Source organism: Enhydra lutris, unplaced genomic scaffold (assembly GCF_002288905.1).
Source record: "Enhydra lutris kenyoni isolate GAN:26980312 unplaced genomic scaffold, ASM228890v2 scaffoldscaffold35, whole genome shotgun sequence".
In the NCBI taxonomy this organism is placed as follows: domain Eukaryota; kingdom Metazoa; phylum Chordata; class Mammalia; order Carnivora; family Mustelidae; genus Enhydra; species Enhydra lutris.
Window position 1 is genome coordinate 3,903,277 of NW_019154119.1, and position 25,663 is coordinate 3,928,939.

At 37.0% G+C, this 25,663-nt stretch overlaps 1 protein-coding gene across 5 annotated transcripts in view; it reads right to left on the bottom strand.

The window, feature by feature from the left end:
- The window catches only part of LOC111154077 (nuclear receptor coactivator 1), a 154,808-nt gene that overhangs the window by 125,521 nt on the left and 3,624 nt on the right, over positions 1 to 25,663 (bottom strand). For all 5 annotated transcript variants that reach the window (XM_022513433.1, XM_022513434.1, XM_022513435.1 and 2 more), the window contains exon 2: positions 2,818 to 2,883. The gene's annotated coding sequence lies outside the window, so the exon portion shown is untranslated. The remainder of the gene's footprint in view (positions 1 to 2,817; positions 2,884 to 25,663) is intronic.

A 25,663-nucleotide genomic window follows, 5' to 3' on the forward strand; every position in this document is an offset into this window, starting at 1 on the left:
ATAAAAGTCCAAATAAGGAAGAATTCTAGGTAAATTTGTGGTATAGCATTATAGAGTTTTTTTTGGGGGGTGGCCTAAAATTGTTTTTCTCCCTTCAAGATTTTGGCTACTCCTAGTGTGCTAAGATTTATTATTACAGAAAACACGTTTACAATTTCAACCTCATTTTACAAGCTTTCCAAAATATCTTTTCCAGAATTAATTTTTACAAACTTGATTTCATTTCCCCCTTCCTCTTTCTACCCTCTGCTTAGCCCTGAGGATTAAGGGCTTTAGTCCCCCAACAACTGGGTTCTAATATTTCCAAATGCCCATACCAATTGCTCCACTTTCCCCAGCTCCAGTCAGGGACTGCTCTTGCAAAACACCACAGTCCTTGGTGGGCCTCATATAGATATACAAGTTGAGTTGCAGATCAAAGTATACTCTTACATCGAGTCACAATCATCTGGCTGCCAGAACATGCAGAGATACTGCTTGCCCTGGGGTTATTTTTAAAGACCAACCTCATTCATTATTCCTATAATCACTGATTCCATTCTATCCATTACAACTGCCCATTTCAATATCCTCTTCTTTCTTCCAGTCCCACATTCCTCCCCTTCTAAGAATTTCTTTATTCATTCCCTTTTTCATATCCCAGTTTGGCCAAAGGAGTGGTCTTTCCCTTGCATATTTTTAGTATGTTACTTTATTGGGAAGGGGCACTAGAAAAAGATCAAAAGAAATCTCAACTACTATACATACAATTTTATTGATCAATAGGAAATCCATACCAGAGTAATGTACTATACCAAATTAAAACTATGAACTATAAATGAGTCACTGAAACAAATATTTTTTCATCGCATGTGAACAAGGATGAGAAAAAAGGAAACGTGTAAACAGTACATAGTGATATTCACCCCAGTTCACAAATTATCATTCCATCCTCTGAGGATCATTGTTTCTCCCTCTCTCCTCCCAAGAAGCATAACTTCATGTGACACTAGTACCGAATAACAAGCACATAGGCCACAATACCTCAGAAATCTCTTTAATAGATATTTCAATATTATGTTTTTCTTGTATTTTACCTTTAAAAACTACTTTAGTAAAACCCTGATAAACTTTCTTAACATCTCCGATATTTTCATTAACGTGGAAGATTTTGTTAGTGAATGGAACACTTTTAGTGCAATGACAATTTCTACCAGCCTTTGCTTTGCCTCCTCTCTGGATTTATGATTCTAATCCCCCACATCATCATTCTCCTTCTGGGAAGCCATTCTTCATCCACTAAGGTTTGGTTGAGTATCCCTCGTATGTGTCCCCGTAACACCCTATGTTTACCACACTGTAGCAGCCAGCAAAGTACTTGCCTACATATCTGTCTGGATGCGCGCAAGCAGACTGTCAACTCGTTGAGAACAGGAAGGCTATGTCTTACTCACTGCTGTATCTCCAGAATCTAGGGCAGTGTGTGTCACCAAATATATTCTCGACAGAGTCAGCGTGGCCCCCACCAGCACCATCAACCAGTACCATCCAACTGCTCTGCTCCTAGACTAAGGCTTATTATAATCTCCTGTACGGGAGTCAACACAGTTTTCTTAGGGGATACCATAAATCCTGATACTGACCTTCCACTTTGCATATGGTTAAGCAACACATTACAGGCTCTATTTATTTCTTCAAAATCTCCACGAAGTAAAAATAATTATCCTCGTTTACCAATAAGAAAAGTAAAAACTCAGAAAAGATAAACTGCTTTCTCATAGCTATACAGTAAGCAATTGAGGAAAAGATTCATGCCTGTCTTCCTGTAAATCAAAGATGTTTCTACTATACTATTCTGCTTCCCTTATACCTATGCTGAAGTGACATGAATATATAATAATTCAAATATATTTTTCTTGCTATATTCTACAACGTTAGATTCCCTCTCGGAATCAATAAGATGCTAATTATCTGGAAGACCATAGGGACTAGGTGTTAAGCTTATATGCTCTGGAATTATATTAACTATCTGGATTAAAGTACCAATTGTGCTACCTGTAAGCTACGTAATATTGAGTAAGTTATTTAATATTGCTGTGCTTCAATTTCTCATTTATAAAATGAGAATAGGAGTAGTAGCTATAGCATTGTTGTGAGGAACAGATTACAAGATGTGTGAAGGATTTAGAATAGAGCCCAGCATGTAATAATACTACTAACAGCCAGGATTATTGCATGCCTACTATGTATGTTAGCTTACCTTCAGTAAACATTAGCTATGAATGTTTAATTATTTAAGTTTACACAAAAAGTCCTTAACATTTTCTATGCCAGTGGTTATCAAGCCTTATAGTGCATCCAAATTATCTAAGAAGTTTTTAAAAATACCCACAGGACCTGTATTCTACAGATTCTAGTCTGTGGGTCTGGACTGGTTTCTAGAAACTATTCTTTTGAAGAATTTCCAACAGGATTTCCATTCTCTGAAATATACTAGAGGTCTTAAAATTTTCTGCTACATACCATCTGAAACTGCTCAATAAAATATAAAAATTACCGTTTTCAGTGCTGGATACCCCATAAAGAATGCAAGGGAAAACCACCAACATCAGGAATGGCAACAAATCAAGAAAAAAGATGGAAAAGCAAGCAGCAAAGCTGCCAGGTAACACATGGAGGCATACACTAGGAGTGAGAGAGATCAAGGAAAAAGGCCCAGGCCTCCTGAGGTCTCAGATGCCATCAGACAAAGCCGGGACCCAAATGGACAATAACCCAGGAAAAGGATGAACTCAAACATCAAAAACACCTCAAAGGCAAACATCAAGGAAAATTTACCTCTTTGTTTTAGCAAACACATCATGAGAATTTGATGCCTGAATCATCTACACGATGTGGATGTTCCTAAAAAACCAAGAGTAAGAATTTTAAGTTAAAATCCAGGTTCACAGACCAAGCCCCCCAACGCCAAGCATATAGTAGAAGGAAATAAAAATCCACTCTAGAAGAATGTATCCTGAACTTAAACCAAAGAGTTTTCATAATTACACAGGATTCCAAAAAAAAGGAGTTCAGAATTCAAGAAAAAAATCACAAAACACACAAGTAAACACAGCACTATTATAAAATATCAGTAAAAATTTAAAAATTTGTCTTAAAAATTTCCAGCTATGACAAATTTACAGTAGCCTACACGGTCACTAGAAAGGAAAGTATGAAAGAGAGGTTAAGAAACATGCAGGAGAGAACAGAATAATCACTACCACCAAAAGGACTATATTCTCTGATCACAACACAATGAAAAAAAAGTCAGAAAGAAACTAAACACAAAACTGCCAAGCAATTGGAAATTTAAAACTCCACCTCTAAATAACTCATAATTCAAGAAATAATAACAGAAAACAATTATTTCTTAACAGAAAAAAACTGTAAAACTAAGAATGAAACAATAATGAAAATACTACATTTCAAAACTATAAAATGCAGCAAAAGCAACATTCAAGAGGAGAATGTATTCCCATAAATATTAGGAAAGAAGAAATGGTTGAAAGTTTTATTTTATTTTTAGGAAAGAAGAATGGTTGAAAACTAATGGGCTAAATGTCTAACTACAAAGTTATTTCAAAAAATAACCTCACCTTAAAAAAAATAAAGAGTAAGAAATATAAAAGCATAAATCAATGAAATGGAAAACAAACACAATAAAGAGAATGATAAAACCAAAAGCTGGTTCTTTGAAATCAATAACAAAATACCCTTGATGAGGTCAAGAAAAAAAAGATACAAGTTAATTATTAAAAATGAAGGAGAGGGACGCCTGGGTGGCTCAGTTGGTTAAGCAGCTGCCTTCGGCTCAGGTCATGATCCCGGCGTCCTGGGATCGAGTCCCGCATCGGGCTCCTTGCTCATCAGGGAGCCTGCTTCTCCCTCTGCCTGCCATTCTGTCTGCGTGTGCTTGCTCTCTCTCCCTCTCTCTCTCTGACAAATAAATAAATAAAATCTTTAAAAAATAAAAATAAAAAAAAAATAAAAATGAAGGAGAACCTAATTATAAATAAACCAAAGATTAAACAAATAGGATATTATGAAAACATTTCTACGAACAGATTTGAAAACTTAAATGAAATAGGTAAATTCTTAAAACAAAACCCATTAAAACTAACCTAGGACACACTGATATAAACATATGACGGAACAAATAAGTAAAGAGAAGAATTCCAAAAAATATATGGCGCTACCCCTCCCTCTAAAAGATGGTGCTTAATCTCTAGACTTAGTGGCTTAGGAACTCGTTACCAAAGAATTAAGTGGGGAAAGAGAAGAGCAATAACTTCATGATGGGAAAACCTGCCAACACTACCTCAGCCTTGTGAGGAACGTTAATTCACCATCATCGGTGACGTGGTGGATATCATCTACCCCCTAAAATGATGTGATGAGAATGGCACTTCCCTTTGGTGGTATTCTTCTCATAACCTCAGTCTGAACGTGAGAAAAACATGAGATAAATCCAGATAGGGAGATATTCTATAGCACAGCTGGTCAGCACACCTCAAGAGTCAAGGTCAAAAAAATAAGGAAAAACTAAGAAAGTGTCATAGACTTAGAGGAGATTGGAGAGACATGACCACCAAAAACAATGGGATACTCTGGGTTGGCCCCAGACAGAAAGAGGATATCAATAAAAAACAAAACAAAACAAAACTATTCCAATCCAAATAAAGTCTGAAGTTTAATTAGTCAACACCGCTGTCCTAGTTTTAACATATGTATCATGGTAATGGAAGATGTCAAGAATGGGGTGGGGTCGATGAAGGGCATACTAGAACTTAATATACTATTTTTGTAACTTTTCTATAAATCTAAAATTATTCAAAAAAATTTTCCCTTGCTTAAAAAAAAAACAAAACTAACTAACCAGGAAGATACAGAAAGACTTAATAATCCTACTGCTCTCAAGAAAACTAAATCAATAGTTTTAAAAATCTTCTCCCAAACCACAAGTCAATTAGCTTTAACATTTAACAGTACAGGATTTGAACCGAGTGATCAAACTACTTAGAATTAACTCCATATACAGATTTTCTTTTGTGTCTTGATATAAGACTGCTTGTTCTTAAAGGTGTATTACATGGCATTATAGAAAATAAGAAAATATAGACAAGCAAATGAAAAAAAAGAAAACACAATCGTAACAATTTTTTAAAAAATCTTCTCACAAGGCAGTTGAATTTTACCAAAAACTTTGCCAGAAATGGAATTATTCCCCAATTTATCCTATGAGGCCAGTATAACCTTAATACTAAAACCAAACAGTATTAGTAAAGGAAATATGTCGATCTTACTCTTAAACACAGGTGTGAAACTCTAAATACAGGTATCCCTCACAATTGAGGCCTCATCACAAAAAATGAATTTATAAAGCACATTTTATTAAAGGTGGGGCTGATATCCTTTGTTATTCCAATCACCTCAATACTTTAGAAGGTGTATCAAATGGGGGAAAATGCAGTATTCTTTAATGTCCACATTGTCATTCACTATCCTTTCTCCAAAACTCAGGACCTACCTAGTTCTGTAGCTTCCAAACTACGTTCCAAGTCACCCTGAGGTGCCACAGTGAACCCACCAGGGGTATCAAGGGATGTTTTCAATTTGAAGGAAACAGCAATATACAACATCTGTCAAATATCACATGCTTTCTTTCATGGTTTCAACATTAAATCACACTGCATTCCTTTTGATGACCTCTTTGTGAATCTGAGTTTATGGTAGTTGCTGCAATAAAAAAGCAATCACCATGTGAAAATCAACATGGAACAGGAAATGAGCGTGGCAGTGCCCAATCTCATTCCAAGATTTGAGAAGTTAAGCAATAATTTCAAGCACACACATCCCACTAGTAAGTACAGTTGACTCCAACAGCATGGGTTTGAACTGTGTTGTACAATATTCTACTTTCTTTTCCTTATAATTTTAAAAGGATTTCTCTTTCTCTAGCTTACTTCATTGTAAAAATACAAACTATGTATCAATTGACTGTATTATTAGTAGGGCTTCCAGTCAAGAGTAGGCTATTAAGTAGTTAAGTTTGGAGGCTTTTTGATTGTGCAGAGGATCAGTGCTTCTAATCCCTGCATTGTTCAAGGCCGACTATAACTGCAGTTATTTAAAAATAAAATGAAAATATAGCTTTTTCTTTGAATTTATCTATGTACTTTTCTCAAACGGCTACTAAGCTGTTAGGACATAAATATGAAGTCGTTTGAACCTAACTGCTTAATAAATATAGCTTTTAGATATTTCTTTTGTTTGGTCTTTCTAAGGGCACCATGAACTGGGGAAGTTTGGGAATTTCTGAAATAGGCACTTTACAGAGCATCCCTTACTATCCAAACTAAGAATCTAAAAAAATGTTCTTACTGAAAGATACTTGTATTAGCAAACTGAATGCACTGATGAACAAAAGATTTGTCCATATGAGTTTATGCTAGGGATACAAGTGTGATTTAACATTACAAAGATATAAATATTATTCACAAAATTAATAGATCAAGGGAGAAAACTCAAATGATCATTTCCATAGTAACTGGTAAAACATTCAATGAAATTCAACATTCCTGGTATCATTTTTAGAAAAATCTTAAAGAGAACATCCTTACTTAATAAAAGGTATCAAGAGAACATAGAAGATATTGTAGATAATTGTGAAATACTTGGAGTATTGACTTTAAAAACAGAAATAAGACAGAGACAGTCACTGACCACCACCTCTATTCTATCTATACAGGTATAACTGGCACAGTGTACATAACAGGGGGAGGGAAAAATGCAAGAATTGGTATGGGAGAAACACAACTTGGCCAAATGATGGAAAAAGAGAAATTGGATGATCACACATGGCAGATTTCTGTGGGCCAAGCCTATAAGAGGCATACATTCTACTCATATTCTACATAATAGAACTCATCTAAATAGACATTCCTAATGCAAAAAAAGATGGAAAGGACAACCTAATCTGTGCCCAGGAAAAACAGGAAATTTTTAGTGTACATCTAGCCACTCTGTGCCACAAATCGAACTGGAAAATAATTTAGCATTATCTGAAACTGAAAATGCATATACCATATGGTCCAGCAATTCTATTCCTAGGTACAGGTGCTTTTACACATGTATACCACAAGATGTATATAAGAATACTCATTGCGGTGTTGTTCATAATAGAAAAAACAAGAACGAGTGTATCAATCAACAATAAAATAATATTATTGCATATTTACAACTAGCCATGAGAAAAATGTACAGAGCAATGTAAATGAATCTTAGAAACTTATAAGAAGATCTTAAAAAGAAACACGCAATATACCATTTATTATAAAGTTCAGAAATAAATAAATCAATACTATTCTGTTTAGTATAGACATATATGTAGTAAGACTTATTTTCAAAAAATTAAAAGAGGTGGCAGGAGTGTCTGTGTGGCTTAGTCCATTAAGAGTCTGCTTTCAGCTCAGGTCATGATCCCAGAGTCCCAGGATCAAGCTGGTGTCAGGCTCCCTGCTCAGTGGTGAGTCTGTTTCTCCCTCTTCCTCTGCTCCTCCCCCCGACTATGCTCTCTCTCTCTCGCTCTCGCTCTAGTAAATAAAACTCTTTTTAAAATTTTTTTTTAAAATTAAAAAGAATAAAAATTAAAAGGGCATGTGGCTGGCCCAGTGGGTTGAACACTGCTGAGCTCAGTAAGGTCAAGCCCTGACTCAGGCTGCATACTCGGTGGGGAGTCAGCTTGAAGATTCTCTCCCTCTGCCCCTCCCCCCACTCATGCTGGCACTCTCCCCCCTCTCTACTCTAAAATAAATAAAATCTTTTAAAAATTAAAAAAAAAATCACAAAATTTAGTATAGTGTTTACACTTGTGGGGAGGTAGGAAGAGGGATGAGCTGAGGCAGACATACAAAGGGAGTTTCCATTGTACTGGTAAAATTTCATCTCTTAGGTTGGGTATACATACTACTGCTTGGATCACACTAACATACTTTTTGATGGAGGACAACAATTTTTTATTCAATGGATTAAGGAGATTATAGAAGAGTATTTTATGGCGACTAACAACATAAATACTTTAAATAGCTCTACTTATGTTCTTATTTATTAACACAAATATACTGTTGATTACCTAAAGAAAAATATTTAAGAAAAATACCAGTTATTGGGGCGCCTGGGTGGCTCAGTGGGTTAAAGCCTCTGCCTTCGGCTCGGGTCATGATCCCAGGGCCCTGGGATCGAGCCCTGAATCGGGCTCTTTGCTCAGCATGGAGCCTGCTTCCCTTCCTCTCTCTGCCTGCCTCTCTGCCTACTTGTGATCTCTGTCTGTCAAATAAAAAAAAATAATAAAAAAAAATCTTAAAAAAGAAAAATACCAGTTATTACATAAACGTTTAAAAGAATTTAACATTTATGGAAAAAATAGTTTACAAGCTGACCATCCAATTACTTGTTGGTAGTCTTCCCCAATCACACGACCATTTAGCAAATTATACCTAATATAACAAATGAAAGCTACATTGAAGTCTCAGTGTCCTTCCCGAATTTTAATTAGAGTATTTTTTGAAACTACAGAAGTAGTAAAAAGGAACAATTAAGGTGGAGGGGAGGAGACATAATAATTCTAACTAAGTTTAAAGTACATGCGAGGAAAGGAATACTTGTATTCTAACCTCTTGGGAAAAGGTGGGAAGAAGGAGGGGCTGTTTTCCAAAGAACAATCTCCAGAGGAATCCCAATTAATAAAACTGTCACAGAAAGGAGTGGGATTAAGATGCTCAGGAGCTCTTAAATCCTTTTTTCCCAGGACTGTTAAAAATGTAGTTTCACTGATTATAAGTGTACAGTATTATTTTAAAAATAATATTGAAGCTACAGAATTATAGAAAGTTTTCCATGTAAACTGCATTAATATTTTAAACTTATAAGTGACAAGCCTCAACAATACCAACTATTTTTTATTGCAAGATGATAATATGTACTGAAGCCTTGAAGATACAGACTACTTGGAAAGAAAATCAGTCGACTTAATAAAAACTGAGGCAAAGAGTATTAACTAGGGTACAGAAAATAAATGCAGTTTTATTTCAGTAATTCAAATTCTGTGCATATCATAAAAACTGCTATAAATGCAATCCAAAGAAGAGATTTACCATGGGACTAAAACAGTAAGAGGTAAAAAGGTTTGGAAAACGAATCAGAGTGGCGCCTGAGAAGCACGCACAGAAAGAAATACTACCATTGAAAAAAGCTCCTATCTGGAAAGAAAGCAAGAGGAGGCAGGCCAAAGCACAATGACAATGGTAGGACTATGTGACTGGACCAAGGAATATCCCCACTGTTAGGACTATGGGCAAAGCAAAGCAATGAAAACAAAAGCACACACAGTATGATGACAAAGTAAAGAACAACAGGTGGGAAATAACAGATAATCTCAGTGTTACTTTCAAGAAGTGACCAATACACTCATGGTTTTTTGAGACTGACAGGCTAAAGAGAAGGGAAGTGAGAAAAAAAGGTAAAAATAACTGACTGAAGCTACAGTTTCAGGTCACCAGGGCTCCATGTAAACAGTAGGGCTAAGGCTGAGGCCTATAAAAATGACTCACCAGACACAATAAGCAGGCACAAGGGCTGTGTATAAATTAAAAGATAATCCAAATTAACAGAGCTTTCTTTTAAAACATGTAGTACATTTCGGTCATAGCTAAGCCTCCCACTTGTGAGGCTTTCCACTTGCCCCATTAGCTCCACTATGTAAGATGCTCCAAATCCTATTTTATGAGAGATTAAATCTGACATCCTTCATAAATTCCTCCCAGAAAATAGTGGTAAATACCCTCCCATTTTGAACTTCTACAGTTTTTTTGTCTTCGTCACAGCAGATACTAACTACACAATTGACAGAGATGATTTATCAGTAGTTTGATATCTTCAAATATTAGATTTTATACTATAAATTTTGTAACCAAAGTCTGCTGACCTCACCAAGTAGGATAAAATTCCTTAAGGGGCGCCTGGGTGGCACAGTTTGGTAAGCACTGTTCTCTTGGTTTCGGCTCAGGTCATGATCTCAGGGTGGTGGGACTGAGGCCCACATGGGCTCCAGGCTCTGCACTGGGCACTCAGCACAGAGTTTGGGGGAGATGCCCTCTCCCTCTGCCCCTCCCCGCTGTACTTTTGTGCTCTCTCTCACTCTCTCAAATACACAAATAAATCTTTTTTTTTTTTTTTAATACCTTAAAAGGAGCATTCTATGCCTCTGAGTGGAATGCTGGGAATAATAGAATACACTACAGTAAGTTCTACCTCAGGGAGTATCTACTAAGTCATGCAAGTACATCATGCACCGTATTCTACCTGCCCACTCTCTCTATTTCCACATCACTATCGAAACTAACATCACTCTTAAAGTGTCAGACTGCCAGTTTAGGCAAACTTAGTATATCCAACCTCTCTCATCTTTGTCTGCAACATGAAATCACAAAGTTCTACAGCAACCTCTGAGAGACTTGGATTATCTGTCTATTTATAAATCTCTGTCCACGCTCTCATCTCCTGTGGTTGGGGGCTTAGAAACCACTCTAGTCCATTATACATTCAGAACAGTATCTGCAAGGAATGTTTTAATTAATCACTTCCCTCCTAATTAACTTTCAAGAAGTTTGTTGTTGTTTTAATTGTCTAGTTTAACAGATGTACAATGTATACTCAAGGCCCTCTTTCAGTTTTTCCTTACCTTTCCCTCCCCGAGACTCTCAAAGGCCTTTGGTATTATACTTATTGAGATTATTCCCCAACTCCACATATGTATACATAGCATGCACACATTCTTCAAAATCAGATCAAAATGCATATTCTTTAAAAATATTTTCTTAAATCTATCCCATTCTGATCACTGGTACCTGAAAATTTCCTAACTTATACAATATGTAGTATTTGTTCATATGCTTCAATTGTTTCCTATGTTGCACTTCAATAAGATTCTGATATGAAACAAGATGGGATGAGGAGGGAGACAAAACCATAAGGGACTCTTAATCTCAGGAAACAAACTGAGGGTTGCTGGCGTGGTGAGAGGTGAAGGGAGGGATAGTGTAGCTGGGTTATGCACATTAGGGAGGGTATCTGCTATGGTGAGTGCTGTGAATTGTGTAAGACTGATGATTCACAGACCTGTACCCCTTAAGCAAATAATACATTATATGTTAATAAAAAAAAATAAAGGAAAACAAAAATAAGATTCTAATATATAAATATAGTCTTGGCCATAGCTACTCATGCATGTTTCTTTTTTAACTTACTAGTATTCTTTATACAAATTTCAATTTTTCCATAGCTGATTTCTTTATGAAAATGCTGAAGAATCTTTTTCCCTTCTTTTTTAGATTTTTATTTATTTATTTATTTATTTGAGGGAGAGAGAGTGAAAGAGTGCGAGAGAGTGAGGGGAGGGGCAGAGGAGGAAGCAGACTCCTTGCTGAGTAGGGAGCCCCGATGTTGGACTCCAACACAGGACTCTGGGATTGTGACCTGAGCTGAAGGCAGTCACTTAATCAATTGAGCCACCCAGGCGCCCCTTAGGAAACTTTTTCCCACTGAAATTAATCACTTACTCGGTACCTATGACTGTTACTTTTACATGTCAACTTGGTGAAGCCACAGTACCCAGATACATGGTCAAACACCAATCCAGGTGCTGATATGAAGGTTATTTTTTTTTAAGATGAATTAACTTCTTTTTTTTTTTTTAAGATTTTATTTATTTGTTTGAGAGAGAAACAGTGAGACAGAGCATGAGTGAGGAGAAGGTTAGAGAGAGACGCAGACTCCCCATGGAGCTGGGAGCCCGATGCGGGACTGGATCCTGGGATTCCGGGATCATGACCTGAGCTGAAGGCAGTCGCTTAACCAACTGAGCCACCCAGGTGCCCAACTTCCTTTTTTTTACTATGTGACAAGCCCTGTTTTTATTATACTTTTACTCATTTAAAAAAATTTTTATAGAAACTTTTATACACAGAAATAATACAATAAATCCCTTTATAACCATTACCCAACTTTAGCAATTATTAATGTTCTGCTGATCTTGTTCCACCTACTGTAGGCATGGAGAGAAAGAGTATTTTAAAGCAATCCCAGATATTCTATTTGTTTGACCCATAAAAACTTCAGTCTATACAGAGTTCTCTTTTTTTCCCATTCTTAAAATGGAACAATACCAATTATTATATCCAATACAATTACAACTCCTTCCTATCATCTAATACCTACTCCATTTTAAATTTTTTCTGTTTGCCTAACAAAGTCAATTTTTTTACAACTGGTTTGATCTAATCAGGATCCAAATGAAGTCCTCAGCATTGGGATATATGTCTCTTAAACTTCTTTCACTTTTTGCAATAGTTCTTCCTTTTTCCCTTGTAGACATTCTGACTCTGGATTTCGTTGAAGATAAATTAACATTTAAGTCAGGAGATTCTGAGTAAAGCAGACTATTCTCCATAATATAGGCGGGCTTCATCCAATCAGCTGAAGGCCTTAAGAGGAAAAAAAAGACTGAAGCTCCCCAAGGAAGGGGTAATTCTGCCTGTAGACATCTTCAGACTTGAGCTGCATCATCAACATTCTCCTGGGTGCACAGCCTGCCAGCCTGTTCTGCAGATTTCAGATTTGCCAGCCCTTACAATTATGTACACCAATTAAAATCAATCAATCAATCAATCAGTCAATCTCTCTGGAGACATATAGGCTCTGGAAAACCATTATAGAGTACCCTAGAGTTTAAAATCTTGTTTGGTGAGTAGAGAAGACCCAAAGATAAGTCCCTCATGTCCCTCAATCAGTTCATTCATTTAAGAAATATATGAGCATCTGCTGTGTGCTACATTCTGAAGATTCAAAGTTGATCTAGAGCCTTGTCCTCAAGGACTTGGGAATAGGGGAAGTTTAGCTGAGGAAAGATACAATACAATAAATATGCAATAAATCAGAATGTAATAAATATAAGGTTACAAGCTCAGGATACTAATCATGGGAGCACGGAAAGGAGGGAGGGGCAGGACACAACTGAGGTTCCTGCATCAATTGAATCTTACTGCCTGTAATCAAAATACTTCATCATATATCCACCCTTGAAAACCAATTACATACATGTGCAAATTTTAAAATAAATACATTTTAAAAGATATAGAATGTGAAAACAAACACAACAGAAATACTACATTGTTAGTATTTCTTTGGAGTTTTGTTTTTTTTTAATAAGCTGAACTGAGTAAGGAATCTTAAAATAGGAGTCAGAATGTTGAAGAATCTTGTTCCAGTTTTAAAAGCCAAACTGATTAACTGGCACCGTAAAGATATGCACAAAATCTCACAGTTCATAAATCTCGAGCATACCGTGTAAAATGAATATTGTAAAATGGGATTAGTCTTTAATTCTTTGAAATGTAAGATATTAAATCATAAAATCCTTACTTTGAAAGCATCTTAAGCATATATGAAAAGTGATTACAATCATGTGTAATCTTAAATTCATTTGACTCTATGTTCATTTAAGAATACTTCAAATTAAAAAAAAAAAGAATACTTCAAATTGGGCAACTGGGTGGCTCAGTCTGTTAAGTGTCTGCCTTCGGCTCAGGTCATGATCCTATGGTCCTGGGATCAAATCCCACATTGAGCTCCCTGCTCAGCAGCGAGTCTGCTTCTCCCTCTCTCCTTGCTTCTCCCCCTGCTCATGCTCCCTCTCTCTCTCTATCAAATAAATAAATAAAATATTTTTTAAAATAAAAAAAATTAAAATAAATTTTAAAAAGATTACTTCAAATTAATTTGCTATAGCTTTAGCTACTTGTAACTATGCTACTAATATTACCAAATAATGTAAAAATTCAGGTTCTATGTTCACAGTGAGAAATGTGACCACAAATTTAAACAATAAAAAATCATTAACTTAAGAACAATAGTTAAATCTCAATCAGATAGTGAAGAGTGATAAATAAAATGAAAATCTTGGATTTTTAGCTTTGGTCCTTATTTAAATAAGGCAATTTCTTTAATTCCCAGTAGTCTGAGAATTTGTAATATTTCATAACTCTGTCAACTGGCATACTAAAGACTATCATACAAAAACTCCTATCAGTATTATTATATGACATTTTCTTCTCTGGGTTTGTGATTAGAAAGAAAAACATCTTCCAGGGTGCCTGGGTGGCATAGTCAATTAAGAGTCTGACTCTTGGTTTCAGCTCAGGTTGTAATCTCGGGGTCCTGAGAATGAGCCCCACGTAGGGCTGTGGGGTAAGCACAGAGCCTGCTTGAGATTCTCTCTCCCTTCCCTCTACCCCTCCTGCTCATGCTCTCTCTCTTAAAATAAATTAATCTTAAAAAAAAGAAAAACATTTTTCAACATTAAACTGCTGATAGATATTATTAAATTAACACAATCTCATTAATTTTCCACAATTACTCTTTATCAGCTGGTGAAACCTACATCCCCATAGTAGGCACACAATAAATATTTGCTAACAGAATGAATGAAATGTGCCTAAATTCTATTCAACATGGACACTGCCAAAGGTATAATTTTTTTGTGAAGATTAAGAGATTCTCCTTTGGGACTACAGGGACCTCCATATATCCACCCCTAAGAAACTACATAAACTAGCATCACACTAATACTTCATGAAACTACTGGAGCAAATTATTCAAGATTTCTACTGGGCCCACAAAAGCTTTCTATTCAAATGCAAATACCTTGCTATCAATTTGAAGCTCCACACCCTCTGTGCTGAGGCTGGAAGGCTGAAAAGGCCCTAAGTTATCAATCAGGATACCACAAGAGCCCCAATGGCTTCTCTGCTAATCCTTGGGTAACTTCTGGGGTATTCAAGTTGGTCACTCTAAAATTCTATGATTAAGTAATTCTAGGACGCAAAGCAAATTTACCTTCAATATTCCTTTGGAGAGTACAACGCTTCAGAAGTCCTATAAAAGTGGTTTTTAACCTTGTTTGGTTGATGGACAGCTTTGAGACTACAAAATGCTACAGACACTAATCATCACAAAACAATTCCCACACGAAAAAAAAAAATTAATAAAATATCAGGAGAGTTTAATGATCCTCTGAAGGGGTTCATGGAACTCATGTTAGACACTTACGTTTTATAAATTTAAATAGAATTCAATAAACTGGAAACATGTTAATAAATTTGAAAACAAAGCAGTACTTTGCACCTGGTTCTTTTTTATAAACAATTAAATTTTAAATTTCAAACAATAGTAAGAGGAATCAATTATTTTTGTAACTATCAAGGCGAAACATGGTTTCAAAGAACTCCCAACTACTAGCTTAGAACATTAAACTATGTTCGCAAATCAGAATTCCAGATAAGTGATATCCAAACCATTATGATTATATGTCAGTCTCAATTCCAATGAACCAGGTGTAATTTATTACAGCATTGATTTAGGATTCCAAACTTAAACAAACATATGTTCCATTTGATTCTCTTTCTGTAGACACCCATTTGGACATAGGCCTTCAATAAAAATATAAAACTAAATATAAAATATTGACTTGCTAAAATGGCTTTAATTTCTGAAAGATTACATAGCAATCGTATACTTTAAAAGTTGAACATAACTAATTTATAGTTAAGATTGGTTAAATTTGGGGCACCTGAGTGGCTCAGTGGGTTAAGCCTCTGCCTTCAGCTCAGGTCATGATCTCAGGGTCCTGGGATGGAGCCCGGCATTGAGCTCTCTGCTCAGCAGGCAGCCTGCTTTCCCCTCTCTCTGCCTGCCTCTCTGCCTACTTGTGATCTCTCTCTCTGTCAAATAAATACATACAATCTTAAAAAAAAAAAAAAAAAAAAAAAAAAAAAAGATTTGTTAAATTTATTGAGTTATATGAATTTGTTCATTATACTACAAAAGAAGGGAAAGTTAAGGAAAAATTTTAGAACACTTTTCAATGTAAAAGGAAAGGAAGTAGAGGGGCCTGACTTACCACATACAGGAAAAAAAGGAGCAATTACACAACTCTGCAGAGATTCATTAAACATAGGCAAATAATGGTGCTGAGGTTTTTTAAATCATCCTCAGAATAAGCCAAAAGCATGTGAATATCTGCTCTTTTAGTACAGTTTCCAACGTAGACCTTTTGTGTGAGCTTCTCTTAGGATTCTTCTCATCTAAAACGGGTCCCCAGAGAACCAGCAAGAAGAAATTCTAGGATTATTTTCTGATGCAATAAAGGGAGAGGCTTTTTAAGGAAAATAATGACTCTGCCCCAATTGTGATGGGAATATCCCTATCAGGAATATAAAAGTAAAATGGCTATAATTTCTGGTATATTTCTTTTGTCTTTTTAGATAAAGCATATCTTCTTAAGGGATCTTTTCATCAAGTCATGAAATCATAAATTAAGTCTTTTTAAAAAAAATTTTTATTTATTTGACGGAGATGGCACAAGTAGGAGGAGCAGCAGACAGAGAGGGAGACGGAGAAGGAGACAAGCAGGGAGCCTAATGTGGGGCTCAATCCCAGGACCCTGAAATCATGACCTGAGCCGAAGGCAGTCACTTTACCAACTGAGCCACCCTGGCGCCCCATAAAGTCTTTTTATTACAAATTACAAAATATAGTTTATTCAGTTCACAAGTGAAAAACATTTAAATACATTTATGTAACCTACTTAGAACACAGATTCTGGATTCTCCAATGTTCCACTTATAAATTAAAATTACTCGAGAACTGTGAATAGCGGCTGTGCCTACTTGAATAATTGCACATTTACCTGGAAATGAAGCAAATATCTAGAACTTAGTCTATAATCATCCTTATAAGCCTAATTTACATTCTAGATTTTTACTTCTATCAAAGGATGATATACCTACTAAAAATTTGCAAAGATATCAATCAGCAGCAGAATTAAATAAGAATCTAGAATTAATGTTTCTCTCCTCTTCAGCTATAGTTTTCTAAGTCCTCCTTAAAGATACACTGGGCAAGGTCTTACAGAGTAGGCTTCATGTGTGACTGCATGACAGCAGGAATTAGTAAAAAACATCAGGGTTTTACCCCTCAGATTTGCCACTAACCTACTTTTGTGACATCTGGTATACAGGACAACTTCTCAGAAACTCAGTTTCTGCCATGTGTAAAGCAAGTATGTTAGAGCAGATGATCTTCAAGGCCACTTCCAATTAAGATACTTATGTAAATCTACATTTATGTGAGTATACAAATGAATAACAAAATTAGAATAAGTCCATACAAGACTATGATCATAGGTATATATGTAGGAATAAAAAATGGCAAAGAACTGTATTAAAAAAGAAAAAGACCACAATATTCACACTTAAGGTTTCCTTTCAAAGTTTAGGCTGGGGCTAATGATTAAAAAGGGCCCAGAAAGTCACATTCATGCAAATCCCCCGAAACCTCTTTTCATGCTGCCACTATCCTAATATCCACAAAGAGTATAACCTAATAGTGTGCTTTCCTCCCATTATGACCATTCCCACATCTGGTCCAAGATGAACGGATACAGTCTGTCTAGATAGGGGTTGGCAAACTGTTCTGTGAAGAGCCAGTTAGTAAATATTTTAGGTTTTGCAGGCTATACGGTCTCTCTAGCAACTACTCAACTCTGCCTTCAGAGTAGAAATGCAGCCACTTACAAACTAATGAGTATGGTGGCTGTGTTCTAATAAAACTTTATTTACAAAAAACAGGCTGCAGGCCAGATTTAGCCCACTGGCTGTAGTTTGCCAACATCTGGTCTAGATCACATCAAGAAACCAGATGGTATAAACCAGCTGTAAGTGAAGGTGACATAGTTTCAGAATAGAAAATCACTACAAAGAAAACAACTATGAGTCATTTAAAATTTTTAAAAGAATCCCTTCAGCCTAGTATTAGAGCATGATAGAGTAGCAACTACCTATGCAGGTATTAAATACATATTAGATGCTTAATAAATAGAGATTTCCTCTCCCTTCTCAACAGTGTCATCCCTCAAGATAGTATTTGCTGCCTAGCCGTCCTTCTAGAAATCACTTATGCTGGCCCTCGGATAAAAGCTGGTCCTTGATTCTTCTAGATCCTGGCAAACATGCTCCTGGTACCATTGTATCAAGGTTTTAGCGCTCCTTCATTCCCTTTTCACCCCATTAACCTAAACCTGCAACTTCACAATCTTTTCCATCTGAGTCTTAAATCTCAGTATTACTAATTACTCACTATTGGGCCAGGGAAGGTGGTAAAGAAAAAGAGAACAGAAAGAAGAGGATAGAGAGAGGATAGATTCTGGTGGAAGACAGGGGAGTGTTAGCACTACCTCTTTCCTGACTCTAAGAAGGAGCCAGGGGCTACTGTTATTTTAAATAAAAATGTTGTCTACTCTAGTGAGAACAAAGAACATTTCACTTTATGCAAAGCGCTCCCTAATGAAAGAACTCAGTTCTAAGGGGGGGGGGGGAGGAACCACAGTAAGCTTTATTCTTATGCTTTTATCTAGATCATTCTGCCTCCAGCTGTGAAACTGAGGTTTTTAAAGCTCTAAAGAGCCTCTACTAGTAACCATGGTTACTACTTCAAAACAGTACCAAAAAAAGTAGGAGGGGATAGCAATTTGAAGAGAAAAACAGTTTTCTTGATTTTCATCAAACGAAGCTATAATAACGAGAGACAGATAGGCTGATGGCTGGGCAAGGGCCTCAAGACTATCACTTCTCCACAGAGCTGCTGAGGTATTTGATCCCTCAGCCTTACAGGTCTAGAACCTCAATGGGTCATTTTACCTTACCCAAGGGTGATCCCCAAAAGCCAACTTCACCATTTACGATGGACAATACTGTATAAACTCAACTGATAATCTTGAATTTGCTTTGCAGCAGAAGCTTACTTGGGAAAAAAAACAGGGCAAGGTTGCTTAGAAGTATATGAATCCGAGCCTAAGAAGTTACCTATGGTTTCCATATAAAGCTGCCCAAGTAATGCTTCTCAATCTTTGCTAGTCAAAAGGCTTCCATCAAATGTTCCTCTTTTCAAATCCCTTAGCAACTTTCTCAGTTATTTAAGAATTCATTCATATACAATACCACCCATGTTTCAGGCACTGTAAAAGATACTGGGTACATCACAATAAAGAAAATAGACACAACTCATGCCTTTGTGGGGTTTACAGTCTAATGGAGAAGTAAAACATTAGATACACGATGAAAAGCTTTGTTAACAGTGCTAATGAAGGAAAAAAAACTAAAGCATTTTTACTAGGGTATCAAGAACAGCTTCTCTGCTATATGAACATACTGAACGTTGACAGCTATTGTTCCTGGGTAATGGACGCACAGGGATTCCTCATGCTCTCTACTTTGGTATATGCTTAAAATTCTCAAAATCGAAGTTTAAAAATGCAAGATATAAGAGACCTGAAATAAGGAGGTACTAAACAGGTAAAAGCTGCCAGAGAAGAGTGTTCTCTGGGTTGAAGAAAGAAGATATGCCTTAATCCAGAGAACCTGGGAGCCTGGCACACTACAGAGATTAAAGCTTCAACACCAGCTAAAGATCTTTCACATCCAGGGACACCTGGTGGCTCAGTCAGTTAGGCATCTGCCTTCAGCTCAGGTCATGATCCTGGGGTCCTGGGATCGAGTCCCACATCAGGGCTCTCTCTGCTCCTTGGGGAGCCTGCTTCTCCCTCTGTCTCTCTTCCTCTTTCTCTCTCTCTCTCCCAGTCTCTCATGAAAAAAATACATAAAATCTTAAAAAAAAAAAAAATCTTTCACATTCACAAGCTACAGATGAAAAATATTCCAAATAGAGTAATGGAAGGTACCTTTATTGAGCCTCCACTAAATGCCAGGCAGTGTGTTAAGAGTTAATGTGCTTTGTCTCATATGTGTCCCAGAACAATCAGTAAGAAAGGTACAATTTTTCCTAGTTCGCAGAGGAGGACCCTGATGTACAAAAGATCAGGTAACATGCCTACATCTGATTCCAGAAAACTATGCTTTTCCTTAACTACAATCACAAAGTCTTCCTACCACATATCCAGATGCCACTGCTAGTTATTTTTACTCAAGAATTCTAAATTCTTGGGGCACCTGGGTGGCTCAGTGGGTTAAAGCCTCTGCCTTCGTCTCAGGTCATGATCCCGGGGTCCTGGGATCGAGCCCCATGTCGGGCTCTCTGCTCCGTGGGGAGCCTGTTTCCTCCTCTCTCTCTCTCTCTCTGCCTGCCTCTCTGCCTACTTGTGATCTCTGTCTGTCAAATAAATAAATAAAATCTTAAAAAAAAAAAAAGAATTCTAAATTCTTGTTCCATCTCAACAATTAACTGAGATGATATTAAGATATTCCTAGCTTTTAAACTCTATCCTTTATGACTATATTACTAATTTTTTTCCATGCCAGTTTATACCTATCATATTTGGTAGAGCATATGAAATAATTTAGGCAACTAACTAAATCTGAACAACTCATTAATTAATCATTCTACAATCACTGGTCAACTTTGTGCCAGGTACTCTTCTAGGTATTAGAAATACAGTAGTGAATAAAACAGTTAAAAATCTCTATCTTTGTGGCACTTAGAACTTAGCAGGGGGGGAGAGAGACAACACATAAAACAAATAAGTAAACAATATAGTACATTAGGATATGGTAAGGGGGTTCCAGGGTGGCACAGTCGGTTGAGTGTCCTACTCTGGGTTTTGGTGCTGGTCATGATCACGGGGTGGTGGGATTGACTGAGTCCCCACCAGGCTCCATGCTCAGAGTGGAACCTACTTGGAACTCTCTCTCTCTCTCTCTGTTCCTCCCCCATCTCTAAAATAAAATAAATATATATATTTTTTAAAGTATATGGAAAGTGCTATGGAGAAAAATAAACCAGGGAAGGAGTTTGCTGATTCCCCCCCCACCTATCATGAGCAGGAATATATCAGTCAATAAGGCAAATAAAGACAAACAGTACCTGAGTCCTTGCCCTTGAGCTGACCACACTCGAGTAAACATAAATATGAGGAATTCGAGAAAAGACCAATAAACAAAGTACTATGGAAACACATAGGATAGGGCCATAAGGCAGAAGGAACTGAACTGCAAGCTGGATTCTGTTCTTTGAAACACGTACAAACACATACAACAACAAAAAAGAAAAGGAACCATAGAAAAAAAGAATATGAGACCTATATTTTAAAACCACATTCCAAAATTTCATAAAACCTTACTGATAAATATTTAAAGAAGCTACAAAAGAAATAGAGACACAGACTATTTTCCTGTTTGGGAAAATTATTATGAAGACACAAAATGATCTCCAAATTACAGGTTTAATACAAATCAAATAAAAACAAAAATATTTTTCAGAAACATCATCATAAGAATCTATACTATAATTAAAAGGGTAAGAGGGTAAATGTGTAAGAAAAAAACAAAGAAATTTTTAAAGAAGAGTAATGAGGGTAGATATATACTAATGATTATGAAAACAGTTATTAAAATACTTTTCCCATTTGCATTTCCTTCTGCTGACTTCCCTACTATTCTATAATAGCATCCATGTGGTTGGAGAAATTTAGGAATATGAAAAGAAAGAAATAGTTAATATTCACCAAAATTTTAGAAAGGGTTTTACAATAAAAGCCTTGAAATTCTAGTTTTCCCAAAGGAAAAAAAAAATTGACACTAGTATCTTCTAACCAAACCTGAAAGACTCAGATTATAGTTTTTTCTTCATCATAGAGCAGATATTCCTTCTGCTCATGATGGCTACAAGGTAAGGCTTGTTAGTTACCTAGGGTAGGAAGAGGATCAAACCTAAAGAAAGTGTGAATTAAAGCCTCAAATTCCTAATTCTGGCCAGAGGATTGTCGCATAAAAAATTGAGACAGAGACAGGAGAAGTGAGTAGACCAATACTTCCACTGCTCTCTGCAGGCAGAGGCTGCAAAAGGAAAAAATGTTTGATGTAATAAAGAAATCTGGGAGTCAGAATGGCTTCTGCTCTCCTTCCTGTTGAGACTGTGCCAAGTGTCTGCCTTCCGGGAGCATCCCCCCACCACACATACCACTGAAGTCTCACCTCCCCTCTATACACACCCTGCACAAGCAGGAGATTACTATCAAAAAATATGCAGAGAAGCATGATCAGATTGAGGAAGGGTATGAGATCAGTTCTGGAGTCTTCCTTTTCTATGCATCATGGAAGGCACTGGGAAATTCCGGAGGGCTCTGAAGTAGTACACAAAAGGTAATTAAAGATGTTGGACAGTGAGTTTACCAGAAGAGGTCACTGTGATTAGGAGCAAAGTAACTCCATAGCAGAGGCCTGGAAAAGAGACCACCTGGCTAGGGGGCCAACGCAAGCCCAAGCCGACCTCAGGTTATCTGTGATACCTGGGAAGGTGGCCAATGCATCCTGGGAACCAAGAGAACAGACCTCAAGTAACATCAGTTGTAAACTTCAGCCAGACATCTGAAGAACACCTAAGGACAGGTCTGGTAGCACCACAGTAGTCATAATTACAGGGAGTAGCACAACCACTGACACCGAAGGGAACACGAGAGTAACCAGGGGAGACAACACATGGACCACAGGTCCTTGACACCCTTCTACCACTACAAAGTCACACAAGCCATAGATATCCAACCTGTAAGTCTGGATTCCACTGCAGGAAGGTATGAGATAAGAGATGATATCTGAATGACTCGTATCCAAACAGAGACTGAAATATCCAAAGAGATTAATTTAAATTACTGGATAAGACTGAGTTTACCAGACTGAAGTAAGACTGTTACTCTTCCTCTAGTTACCCAGTGACCAAGGTCCATCAAAATGAAAAAGATGAGTTATAAAGAAGCTACATTTTTCTTTGTACTCCTGAGTATGAGGAAGTAGCAATCCTGCTACAGATTTTATGATGTTTATTTTATGTAAGAATTCAAAATACCTCTTGGCACATTACACACCAACATCACTTTAAAACTAACAGTGGTGTTCTAGTTCAAGATGGCAGCCTGAGCCCATTTATCTACCTCTTCCCTGTCTTAAATACCTCATGTCAGGAGAGCCTGCAAGTGTAAGCAGACCACAGAACAACTGAGTGAAAAACCACCAGAGATGACCAGTACAACTCTGATGGTAATTAGTAATGCTGGTCTAAAGTCTAAAGTCTTTGTCAGAGGACTAATAGTGTGAACTTTGAGATGGAGGTAATAGGCTTCGGACAATCTCTATGTGGGGGGGGCGGGGGGGACGACAACTCAGAATTAATCAGAACTCTCCCTGCATATAAATTCCTTCCCTATACCTGAAACTGAGAGAGGGATAGGTCCCAGCTTGTTAGCCTTGTCTCTGCAAGTGCCTGATAAAGAAAAAAGGAACTCCACCTCCCATTCGCCAGAGCAATAGAAAGCCAACCTGCAAAGTCCTGTGGTCAGTGATGATATTCAGTGAAGAAAATAATGCTTTGTAAAGGAGAATACTGACCTTTTTAGAATTACACCAGTTACCAAGATGTTAACAGCATCAGAATCACGTAAGGGTTTAGGTGCCCCACCCCAGACTTACTGAATCAGATTTTTTGAGGCCAGGAATTTGTATTTAAACTTGGTCCCTAAGGGACTATGATATATATTCAGGTTGATAACCACTGATTCATACCTTCACTTGAAAATACTGTACAGAAGAACAGCTAAGACTTACCAGCTATTTAATAAAAACTAAGAGAGGCACTAAGTTGAAAAGCAAGGGCACACTGACCCAAAGAAAGAAAGGTAACAAAGAGAAGTAAAATGTCCTTAATTTTGACTGCTCTCTTCAGAGAGATTCAAGAAGTGAATATATTCATAAAACAAGAAAAATCTGTTCATAAAATGCAGTAATCAAGGAACAACAAAGAATTTTTAGAAAACAAAAACAAAAATTATTTTCAAGATGAAATAGCTTAACTTTCAGTGAAGGCCAAGAAGGAGTAAGCCCACCCACTACAGCAGTCTCTCCCACTGAATACAACTAAAAGCTCTGGAGACAAACTAAAACCAACCACCTCAAGACTCTAAAAAGCAAACAATGGCAGGAGCATTGAGGAGGGAAGTCAAAACTTAAACAAACAATCGATATGGTGGTGAGTTTACTCTTTTTTAAAAAGCCTTCACCTACCACTTTGACATGAGGATGGGCAAAGTCCCAGGATTATGCCACAGGCACACACAGCAAAAACTCCAAGAGAAACCCCCTCTTTCTAGCTAGAGTAAAAGGGGCATCTGTGAGCTGGTAAGTGTATGTATGGTGGGTTGGGGGTAGTTCCCAGTCCCTTTTTTTTTTTATTCCCTCTCTCTCTGCCCTGAAGCCAGCCCAAGTCACAAAGCTATAAATCAGAGACAGGACACTTAAAAGACTAAGAGAAAACCTGTCCATCTGTCCTAAGGAACTAGAAAAAGGAGCCAGGATACAATGAAGAGTATGGGGGAAATCCTCATGATGTATTTCTCTTTTTCCCTTACTACTTCAAGCCAGGAGGGCCCCAAGGGGGTACAACTGTGTAACAGTATAGGGGAAGGGCTAAGACTCAAAGAAGGAAACCTCAGCTTTCTAGTGAGAAGGCCAGGAAAAAACTCCTGGGAGCCAAAGAATATAAGGAAAGTCCCCAAAAGTACAGGGACAGAGAAGATTCCTGATTCCACTAAGGTATGTACATATAGAAGCAGCATGAAGAAGTATAGCGAAGGCTGGAGGAACTGAAAAATGATATAACCGACTGACCATAAAGATAAAATATAGCGATACCAATTTTTCTCCAATATATCCTTAACTTGATCCAATTCTAATCAAAATCCTTCAAATCCTTATTACAGGAAATCTGAATGCTTATTTCAAAAATTCTATCCATAAGAAGAAATCACAAAATTAAAGGCAAATAAAAAGGTAAAAGTATTTGCAAAAAATATGACAAATATTCTTAACATATTAAAAACTTACAATGATCTAAAAATCTGTAAGACTCTGAGAGATAAGTGGATAGAGGACCCTAAATACAAAGAAACAAATATCATTGTGCATCTATCAATTCACCAAACACTAGCGGCAGGAGATCACCCAATGTGATAACCTGGCGATAGGCATACTCGTTTGTGGACAGTGAGGAAAAGGTGACAGGATCTTATCAGGCAGTAATTTGATGTTAAGGAGCAAGAACCTTAGAAAATGTTGATGCTCTCTCAAATTACAAGTTAGGAGTGTCTTCAATTCTAGACGAACATTTGATAGCTATGTGATACGAGGGAAGGCACACACCACTTTGAGCAGCAATTTCTTCATCATAAAATATGAACACAAACCACTAATGCTCAAAATTGTTATTGTGATATTTTAAAAAGTATCACAGCATGTAAAAAAATATCTTCAAAATTACAGAGCAGAGGGCTGAGGCCAAATCTGTGAACTCTAGGGGATTTTAGAAGATCCTTAAAACACCCTGATTGAACCTGTTTACACAGGGACTGCGTACAGCTTTAAGAAGACCCTCCAGTGGGCTCCTGATCCAAAAGAAAACTGAAAACCACTACAAGCAAAGATCAAAATCAAAGTGAAGATATTCTTCCCAGTGTCCAGCTTGATACCTGACA